This window comes from Porites lutea, chromosome 4 (assembly GCF_958299795.1).
Source record: "Porites lutea chromosome 4, jaPorLute2.1, whole genome shotgun sequence".
Classification (NCBI taxonomy): Eukaryota; Metazoa; Cnidaria; class Anthozoa; order Scleractinia; family Poritidae; genus Porites; species Porites lutea.
Window position 1 is genome coordinate 27957101 of NC_133204.1, and position 10292 is coordinate 27967392.

The window sequence follows — 10292 nt, forward strand, 5'->3', positions numbered from 1 at the left end:
TGAGGGCTAAACCTTTGTCTGCGAGAGGCATCGCATTCAGCCACGAACTTGCGCCCTTGTCCCTCGATTGATTAACCAGACGCAGCAGGCCTGAGGAGAGGCTTGAATCAATGCTATCCATTTTCTCTTTGGCACTTGCTCTCTTAAGTGATTGTTGATGCCTCTTTAGCTCCTCCGTAGATCTTTCTTGATTTCTCTCAGATAATGACAAATTGGACTACTTTTGGGCTTAAGACTTGTTCTAAATATAAATCTTCAAAGGCAAATTAAATGCTAAAAATCCAACACTAACCTTCCAGAAGCACGCAACATGTGACTATTTCGAAATTAGTTGAGTAGAGCTTTCAGCAACTTTACGTCGAGTGGCAAAGCCTTCCAGTTGTTAACACCTTAAACTGTGACCATAGGCTTTTTCTCCACGGTATTTCGCTCAGGATAGGGTATTTAGATTGATGACTTCGGTGAATCAGAAGATGCAAAAGCCAAAGTCTTGAGTGACGGTCGATTAGACAGAGAAAGACTCACCATTACATTGCTCAAATCGTACAGTCGAGAAGAGCTTTCAGCAACTTTACGTCGAGTGTCAAGCCTTCCAGCTGTTAACACTTTAAACTGTGACCATAAGCTTTTTCCCCTCGGTATTTCGCTCAGGATAGGCAATTTTGATTGGTGACTTCGATGAATCAGAAGCCGCGAAAGCCAAACTCTTGAGTGACGCTCGATTACAAACAGCGAAAGACTCGCCATGACATTCCTCAAAACCATGCAGTTGAGTGCAAGTTTCTGCAACTTTACGGGGCGTGATCCAGCCTTACAGCGGTGAACACTTTAAACTGTGGCCATCGGCGTTTTCCCCATTCTATTCCGCTTAGGAAATTATATTTTGATTGATGACTTCTCTAAATCAGAGGCCGCAAAAGCCGCAAAACGACACTCGTTTTGAAACATCGCAAGACTCGCCATGACATTCCACGCAGCTGCATCATATTTATCATTAAAATAATACTAAATTTTCTTTGTTTGGTCATGAGATTTGCTTGAAAGGCCGGCTAGATACCTTCTCAACATTCTCGGCATTTAAGATACATAATTCCGTTAGCCTGTTGGTTAAAATAACGAAGAAACCAAATAGCATCGGGCGTCCATCTTGGTGCTTCGCGCCAAAACAGAGCAGCAACTTTGCAACCGGATGTGATGTCATAAATCGGTGGATCATAGGTACACGAAACAAGTACTAGGCGCTATTGGAGTCGTGCCCCCCCGCCCCCCTGATTTTAACCTATCGAACGTGGGCTATGGTGCTTGGGGTACCTGTGAGATGAAAAAATTTGATTGGCTGGAATTTGTTTGCGTCCGCTGTTCCGCTAGAGCCGCGTGCCAAGCTCGGGGAATGACGAACCAACGAGATCCGTCCCGGGCGAAATACCTGGTTTATTTTCGATAGATTTTTGACGAGAGTATAGTCAAGGCTTTATTGTCCTACGATGGCAAATTCAGGAGATGATCAGGAGTTATAGAACGAAACAACGGTAAGATTGATGGCTTTATCTCTCGGTGAAAAAGCTTTTGTTGTCGTTTCCGCGATTGTACTTGGCACGACCGCGGAGAACACATATTCGATGGCCATTCGGTCAAAGCTAAGACTTTTTTATGTTATCCTTTCTTCAGGAGTCATCAGATAGAAGAAAGGGAAGAGGACTAAAAAGAAATATAACGAAATCGGCCACACAGGTATTGTGGGTGTTCTCTACTTTTGTGGAATCGAGATGTTTTTGCTGCGACCGAGGCGCGGCTCTGCTTTCATGTAGCACGCAATAAAATCGCGCCTTCGAAAGTGTCGAAAGTCAACAATGCTTTGAACAGTTGAAAATTAAAAGCAGCCCTTAAAATTAATTCTTGTAATCAAAACACAATAAAATAATTCTGGGAGATATTTTAACACGCCTGTGGAAGGCGTAGTGCCGCCATATTGTCAAATAAAATATTCCCTTAAATTTGTCATTTCTTCCCCTATAAGACCAGCTGGAGCGAGGCCCACTAATTTTACAACTAATGAACTTGCAGCCCAAGAGATGCCCCCACGGACAACAACAGGGGGGGAATCACTGTTCCTGCGATGCATTAGGGGTCCACACCATGACATTCTCTTCTGTCCTTTTGGAAAAGCATGCTTACAAGTCAGCCTTGTGAAATCCTATAAATAAACAAATAAGTAAATAAATTGCTTTTTTACCCACGAAGCACTTAAGAGTTCATATGAACTCGTTTAAATGGTCTGTGTGTTCCCGATCGAATTGGAATTTGGAAGTGTCGGTTTTTGAGGAGAGGGGAAAACTGGAGTACATGGAGAAAAACCTCTCGGAACAAGGGAGAGAACCAACAACAAACTCAACCCACATATGGCGTCGATGCCGGGATTTGAACCTGGGCCACATTGGTGGAAGGCGAGTGCTCTCACCACTGCGCCACCCTTGCCCTATGAATACAAATGCATTTCTTCTACAACTAACATAGCTTAATTTTCCTTCTTAATGCACTTGTAGCCTAAGAATGCAAAGAAGGCAAAACCATTGGTAAGTTTGATTTTATTTTAATGTTAAGTCGTTAATCAGTTGTTAGCACTCCCCCAAAATATCTCTGCATGCTTAAACCACACTGCTCCTTGGATTCGTTTCTTGAAATTCCTAGAAGTTACCCTGCAGGTAGTGCTCTTTTGTTTACTTTCAAGGTTAAGGTTTCAAACATTTTATCCAAACAAAATGAAGTGGTTTCTTAGCTAGGTCTTGCATTTTTATCCTTAAGATTTTGATTTTAATATCTGGATTCAGGCCCAAAAAAAGCTTATGGGACTTTCCAGAAATGGGCCCCTGGTCTAGAATGGGGTGTTTTTACTCAATTGATACTTTGCTTGTAACAGGGAAAAATAGTCTGAATGGCTATAAAAACTTTCCAATGTTTATTTTATTAGCAACAAAATAAATAACTAGTCCCAAGGATGGGTATTGAAAATTGGCTATTTCTGTTGCAAAATCTTGCAAGAATGAGGCCAAACTTTACAGGTCAGCCAATTAATTTTCAATATAACACTTAAAAAGGTGGATAAAACAGTAGACCAGCTGGAATAGGGGCCCAACTTCAGTTGGTGAGTCAGGTTTTTATTTCATTTAATACAGTGGAAGCTCTCGTAAGCGGAGACCATCAGGACACAAAAAAGTTGTCCCTTCGTAACTGGGGCTGTGCGCTTATGGGTATGTAAAAATACAGAGTTTGTGTGGGAGTTGAGAAAAACGGCGTTTTGTTAAGGCGGCCATAAGTAGAGGTTTTCGCTTACGAGTGTCTGTTAGGAGAGCTTCCACTGTATTTAACAATAATTATTAGATTACCCATTTTGTTTTTGTTTTTTGTTTTTTATTGTACACTTCAATTTAAATATTAATATGATTTCAATATGTCCAGAGCACTACGAGTAATGAACTTTCAGCCCAGCAGATGCCCCTGCAGACAGCATCTCATCAACCATTGCAAGCATTAATACAGCCTACCTTACCAGTTCTGCAGTATCCCAATTCAGTACTACAACCTCCCCAGACTGGGTTGCAGCCCTCTCAAGCAGTACCGCAATCTCAGCCTGTTCAAGTTGTTGCTCATCCTGGTGATGGCAGCACTCCAATCCCAACATTTGTCCAATATACAATGCCTCCAAATATCTTTACTTCACCAGTGATGAACTCTACAAATCAGCCTCTTGTTCAATCAACTGTTCCAACATCTTTGTCAGTGCTAAATGCCCTTAATGACGACAAACTAGGGATTATCTTACCTGTATTGGTCAGGATGGAACACAAAATTGATCAGCTTATGGCAATGATGGGGGCCAACAATCAGGCAACTGGAAATAACTTAAGTGCTGCCATGTCATCTGGAGTACAGAATAATGTAAGTGGACAGGTGAATAATGCATCAAGTACATCTCAGTTTAATGCTGCTAAAACCCAGACAAGCAGTTCATCTACAGGAGCTAATATCCAAGCAAATGCAACAGTGGCACGGCTGTTTGATACCCAAGGAGAAGGTGAGGAAGAATCTGAACAGACTGCCACTTATAAAGGAGTAAATGACTCAGTAGCAATTCGTGGAATGACCTCGCGACAGCGCATCCAACTTGAAATGGCCAAGATAACAGAAAAGACCTTGCCTGAAGATTTAAACTTTCCTTTATCACGTGATGACCTTATTGCCCTGCAAGCAAAATCTACTTCGACAATGAATTTTGCTGTGCGACTGTTACGTGAAATGTTCACACGAGAAGAACTTCTGGGCAGAAATCTTTCAGGTGTGCGTGGGAAAGAGAGAGTTGATCCCGCCAGAGTAGAAATCATGAAGGAAATTGTGTTTAAAATTTATCGGACATCACCATCAGATAGGAACTATTGTGGAGATACTGCCGTAAAGCAATGAATTCGTTTTTGAGAAAAATGCAACGGCCAGTTGAAGTTGTAAAGGATCAGTATGATTCTCCTTCCTTTTTAGCAACAGATAAAACCTTGAGCAGGTCATCTAATGTAACTCCTGAAGCTGAGGAAAATGAAGAGACATTTCCTTGATCATCTTTTTTCTGGAATTTTTCTTGAAGGAAATGTTTAATGTTTGAATGGTTTTGTGGAAAAATTGTCATGCACTTGAACAGTTCAGTACAGTTCAGAACGGTTATTATGTGGTAAACAAAACTTTTTTTATTCTGCACTTTCTAATTTTCAGTTTTTTAATGGTTTTAATGTTAACGTTACTCAAAGAAATTGAATTAGACAATCTTTCTTTAATATTTTTGTGTTTCTTGTATAAAGGTACTATAAAGTACAGTTCATGCATGATTAATGCCCAAATGGAGGTATGATGTTTAAAAACTAGTCTTACACAGCTGACATTAATAATTATAACAAAAACTTAATTTTGTAGGTTACAGAATTACCAGTATTTATACTACTACATTTAACACCGTCAATCTGGTAAGCTGCTTGCATGTAACAATTTGAATTCACGTGCAGTATTAAAATAACTCACACGGTTGAAGGGAAGAGTAGCATAAGGCCTCAGGGTGTTTGCTGATCACCCTGGGCACTTATTCCACACTTTTGATTTAATTCACAAGCACATACAAGCAAACTGGAGGGCAGTCACCTTGGCAACTGCTTAGGCCAGAGTCACGCAATGCTCCCCACCCCTGCATGGAGAGTGTTGCGTGACTCTGGCTGGACCAGCTGCGAAGGCGACTAGCTGAAGGGAGAATCTAACTCTTTTTTAGAATTCACTTGAGGCTCTTTCCTAGGCACCTCGTTAAATTGTAAAATGATTATCGTCTCTTGTTTATAGCTAAGGAATGAATAAGAAAAGAAAAGATGAACATTAATGGAGATTCTTTTAAATAGCCAGAAAAATTAGAATGATATTCCAATGAGTGAGATACAGGGCCAATTTGCAAGAAGAGGATATAAAAGGTATTTTCCTCTTTAAAGGAAATGCTTTTCTTGGCTTTCATGTCACCTCAGCTAGCAGCTTTTTTCCCCTGTGCTCTCCGCTCGGTCCAGTCTCCACAAAAAAAGTTCATGAAATAAAGTCTCTTGTCTTAAAAACAGGGCAGTGAAATGAGCGATTTTGCCTTGAACAGGGTCCCGGTTTGAAGGTCTCGGGGGCCTGACACCTCTCCTCAAACCTCCTCTGTGAGCCCTTTTCCTCTCCCCACCCTCACCCCGGGAGCGGACACTTCGAAGTTTCGCCAATACTGCTTTCTTCAGGGATGACAAATCAGCCTAAGTGGAGAATATAGTATCCTTAATCAAACAAATGTTCCTATTTGGACTGGCTATCGATTGGACCCTCAAGCAGGTCCCAGGCACGTGCGTTTACAGAAGTGAGCCGCGAAAAAACCCAGCTTGCTAAGAGAATTTGCAGTATACCGTATATGTACGTTTGAACGCGTTTGATTTAGCGAATTAGTAGCCTGCGTGGCAGAAGCCCTTCTATCTCCCGTTTCAGCTCCCTCCCTTTGCCGTTTCCACGCATGCTACGAAGAATGGCAAATTGGCGTTGGACCTAAAAAATATCTTCTTTCTCTCACCGTTTAAAAGGAGAGAAAGAGAACGCGCGAGGACGTGGAAAATTTCCCGCCAGCTGTATGACGAAATGAAGGCGTGGTCTCGTCTGAAGATGCGGTTTTCTGTGCGCTTTGGCGTGTTTTGTTGGCCTTTGCTGCTATAGCTAGTTGATGAGAGAAACAAAGGATCACTTGTGCTGAACTCAACAAACAGTTTCATATTCTAATGTGCAGTCTAGTGGTCGTTGAGATAATAATCAGGAAGAACCCTTGTAAAGGTATCTTGTCAAAATAATGACTCGGACCAATCCGTTTTTCTTTTTTCTTTTTGATTTGAAACCTATAATTTGAAACTGGAATATTTAGGATTGCTGCTCTTTAATTAAGCTGAGTCTAAGCTGGAATCTAAAGAAGTTCCAATTTTGGGTGTATGTGTTGCACTAGGTATAGACTTAAATATGAAATAGAGAATTGAGAGGAGTAACATTTTCTCCCATATACGCACGTGCGCCCGTGCGTACAGCTGAAATCTGGAATATATATATTCTTTATTTTTTGAAAGCATTTTTATCATTAAATCAGGATTATTGAAAAATCTTTCGCATTATATTGGTGTCTTTACCCGTCTGAAGGGTAGACGTCTCACCCTTTGCTTGCATTAAACCTCCTTGATTACCTCCATAAACATTGCACCTTACAGATGTGTATTAAACAACTAACTATTACATTTCCCTTCGTATAAAATTACTGAAAATGTCCTGCGGAGAATGCAGTAAATGGCATTTCAGAGCCCCTATTAAAATTTGAAAAATTTTCTAGGAGAGCATGCCCCCCCCGCCCCTCTTTCCGTGCGTACACACGTACACCTTCAAACCCTCACGCTACCCCCCTAAAACAGGTTGTAAGTAGCTTCCCTAGTTTCAGACCACCTGGCAAGCAACCCTTTTTTTTTTTTTTGATTTTAAAAATGAACTTCTTTGAGTTTGTCAGTGGAAGGTTCTTCTTCCCGCCAAAGAAAAAGAGCTGAAAACGAGAAATAAAAAATACAAATTGCTAACATTTGGGCTTCGAGCGCTTTTTTACGCGTTTAACGTGTGCGTTCGATTATGGCGCAGTTCATGAGAGTACATTTGACGCCAAATTCGATAAAAACGCGGAGCGCTCCCCGTAAGTTATAAACGTAAAGCTAACGTAAATTTTGACTTGTTTTTGACATCGTTTACCAGAATAAATTAGTGCGTTTTTAACGAATACGGGTCGGTGTGAGTTTCATTTTATAATAAAGAGTTTTCGACCCTCGCCCCTGAGAAACACAAAGTTTGGTGAGCCTGTTTTGAAATTTTGCGCTCCGGGCTAGTGTCCCGAAAGGCCAATTACCGCTAATCCAGGATTAAAGTTTTGTTCGTTTTTTTCTTCTTCTTTTTCTGCTTCTTCTTGTTCTTTCTTTCTTTCATTTACCTTCCTATGTATTGCTTAGGGTAACATTCTGTAATAAACATTTTTGCATTTTCGGATTTTATAAGCTCGAGTTACATGTTCTTAAACAAGAAACCATGTTTAAAATTTAGCACAATCCTGGGTGTAACTACCACTTTTCGAGGAGCCGAGCCCAAAACCGTGAACAAAACGAAAACCGGGGGAATCCCATTCATTAAGATAACGTCACATGCTATTTTTGGGTGGTTTAACCGGTTCGACGGGTTTAATATCCATTTTGACATAGTAATTAAGCCATGTGCGCCTCTTCGTTATTTGGTATCGATGTCGTCTGTCACTTAAAATCACACACCATAACGTAATTATGAAAATTCTATTCCCTGCCCCTTTCTCAAATGAAAAAACGGAGATGGTCCTATTGCGGGTCACTGCCAATTTTGCATATTGATGAGAGATAAGGTAAAGTAGATATTTATTTAAACAAACAGTTTACTTACCCCTCTCTTTTTTTCTTATGCCTTCACAATTCAATTTTTTCGCCCCTCTTCTTCGCTTTTCCCCCCAAAATCTTAATATTCTGTCAACAAAACCAGCACCACCAAATTTCTATTGTTCTCTCTCCCCTCCCCCCCTCCTCCTCCTCCTACCCCTCCTACTCCTCCTACTTCTCCTCTTCCTGCTACCCCTCTTCCTCCTCCCTCCTCCGTCTGGCCTCCATCGTCTCCTCCCCTTCCCGTTTTTTTTGAAGGAGCGTGATAGGCGGATGCCCACAGGCTAGAGAAGGACCCGCTACAGAGGTAAACCAGCTGGAGAGAAGTAGAAGAATCGCATTACTTGAAGACATGTAAATAGAAAGTACTGGATTCCTTTTTAGAGGTGTCTCACTCTCATTCAACACAGCAGCACAGACCAGAAATCAGAAATCCACTTCGATTCCCAGAACCTATGTCTACCTGGAGTTATGAAAACCGGGTTAGCAAACATTCTGTAATTTTCTCAACTTCCCCTGTCTAATAGCTTGTTTACTGTGTTGTTTGCCCGTGTCGTTTTTTTTTTTTGCTTGTTTTGTGGTTAGGGATTTGTGTAGAAGTGGAATTATACAGAATTACGATGTTACCTCCCCCCATCCGTATTCTTTTCCCTATCCACAATTCTTTCTTTTAACACAAGAGACAGTTATTTGAAATCAGCGCGCGCCTAAAGCTGGTTTCAGTGCAGTTTAGCGCAGTTTAGTTGTCTATATTGGTCACCTTGAGAAAAGTTTCCAGGAGAGCTTCATGTAAAGCTCTGAGATGGGACAAAGTTATTACGATTCGCAGAGTCTGCATCGTTCAGTATCTTATTATATTCTCGTTTCATTTGGCTAAACGGATCAATCACCCTGATCCGGGCTGAGATAGAAAGGTACGATATTGTTCGCTTTTCTAAGGTGACCACTAAGTCTTTGGCCTCGGGAACAGGCTCTTAGGAGTCAAATGAATTAGGTGAGAGCAAAATTGCAGGTGAACTTTGACCCGGGCCAAGACGTTGTTTTTTTCTGGTGTGAAAACAAGGCTAAGGTGATCCGCCGACCGTCTGACCCTACATCCGGGAACTTGAATAAGACGAGTGTAAGAGAAAAGTCCAAAGGTGTTTATCTGGCAATAAGCTGAGTTTTTCCGAGCTATTCGATGATATTTCGCTTATGTTAAACGTGAGAAGATTATGCGTGGCTGTGGATAGTCTTATCAGTGCCGCGAAAGTGTGTGATTGTGTGAATTCCTCATGGTGTTGACAGCTATGTGATCGCGTGGTTGAACTCACAGGAAAAAATAACGGATGCCCATTTTTAGATATTTTAAGGTATTTAAAGAATACCCATAAAAATCCCAAATTTGGCAAAGTGAGACAAGTCCCAACCAGGGAATTCCCAACCAAGTTCCCTGATTGGGACTTGTCTCACTCTTCCAAATTTGGGATTTTTGTGGGTATTCTTTAAATTCCATAAAATATCCAAAAATGGGAATCGGTTATTTTTTCCTGTGACTGCGGTTTCGCCAAAATATTCTGTGCCAGCCATTGATATTGTTTCGTCGGTGTTTAGCTTAGCTAATTGTACCTTGGAAAAGTAACTCTCGACTCAGGAAAATTGGATCTAGGTCTAGTTTCAGCGGGCTGTAATGGCATTGCACCATAGGCCGGTTTTTGCAGATAAGAAGGTTATAATTTGTGCACTATGTTTCATTCAGTTTGTTGTCTATTTCATGCGGAATCCTGTTGTTTATCGGACCGCGAAAAAGTAGTGTTTTGCTAACTATTTAAATTGTTATGTAGGCCTTAACCAGGCACTCTTTCGCTGCAGTTCACTCAACTTAAAAATTTCTGAAAAGAAATGACACCGGTTTGAAACTTCGCGAAGTCAGTTTACTGAATAAATGTTCTAAAATTTGCGTCATTTTAAATTTGGACTCGTTGGAATGCTTCTAGAGACCGTTAACTTTCTGCGCGGCGTCAGTTAAAGGCTTTTAATCGGCCTTTGAATGAGTTTTGTTGTTTTAAATTGCCAAGTAGTAGAATGAGTTGATATTTTTGCTAACCCGGTTTTCAAAAATCTAGGTATATGTCAAATAGACCTTTTCAGCTTATTTGCTTTGTTTGTTCTATCAGATCACGTGATCGTGCCCCAGAGAACTTTTTCAAATTTCGTCCTATCCATGCGCATATATGAGCATAATTTATGAAAAGACATAAAGCAAATTGCCTAGAGAACATCACGTGGTCTGAA

The 10292-nt window shown here is 40.9% G+C and overlaps 1 protein-coding gene and 1 pseudogene across 1 annotated transcript in view; both read left to right on the plus strand.

The window, feature by feature from the left end:
- The window catches only part of LOC140934491 (hemicentin-1-like), an 89108-nt gene that overhangs the window by 22686 nt on the left and 56130 nt on the right, over positions 1-10292 (plus strand). The window lies entirely within an intron of this gene.
- LOC140935242 (uncharacterized) lies at positions 3375-5145 on the plus strand (annotated as a pseudogene).